Raw genomic sequence first — 373 nt, 5'->3', positions numbered from 1 at the left:
ACCGGCCTGGCCCCGCCCCCACGCCGCTCGAGTAGCCACAGGTGATGGCAGGACCACCACGCCGAGGTTAGAGACCGCACCCCGATGCCCAAAGCCAGCCGCTGGCCCGGATCCGGCGTGCCGGCTAGATCCGCCTACGAGAGGAGCGCCTGTGAGCGCCACGACCAGGCGCCGGCGAGCAGGCTGCTCGATGCCACCCCTTCTCCCCCCAGCGCTCACCGCGCCCTCGGCACCGAGCACGAGTGAAGACGCCACCGAGATGACCCCAGCCACTCGGCCACCACGCGTACGCCGCGGACCCCCCCGAGCCACTTCGGAGGCAGGGGGCCGCCGCCACCGCGGCGAGGCCAGGGAGGAGAGGAGGCGCAGGGAA

The sequence above is a fragment of the Triticum dicoccoides genome, chromosome 3B (genome assembly GCF_002162155.2).
Source record: "Triticum dicoccoides isolate Atlit2015 ecotype Zavitan chromosome 3B, WEW_v2.0, whole genome shotgun sequence".
Taxonomy (NCBI): Eukaryota; Viridiplantae; Streptophyta; class Magnoliopsida; order Poales; family Poaceae; genus Triticum; species Triticum dicoccoides.
This window is presented reverse-complemented; position numbering follows the sequence as displayed.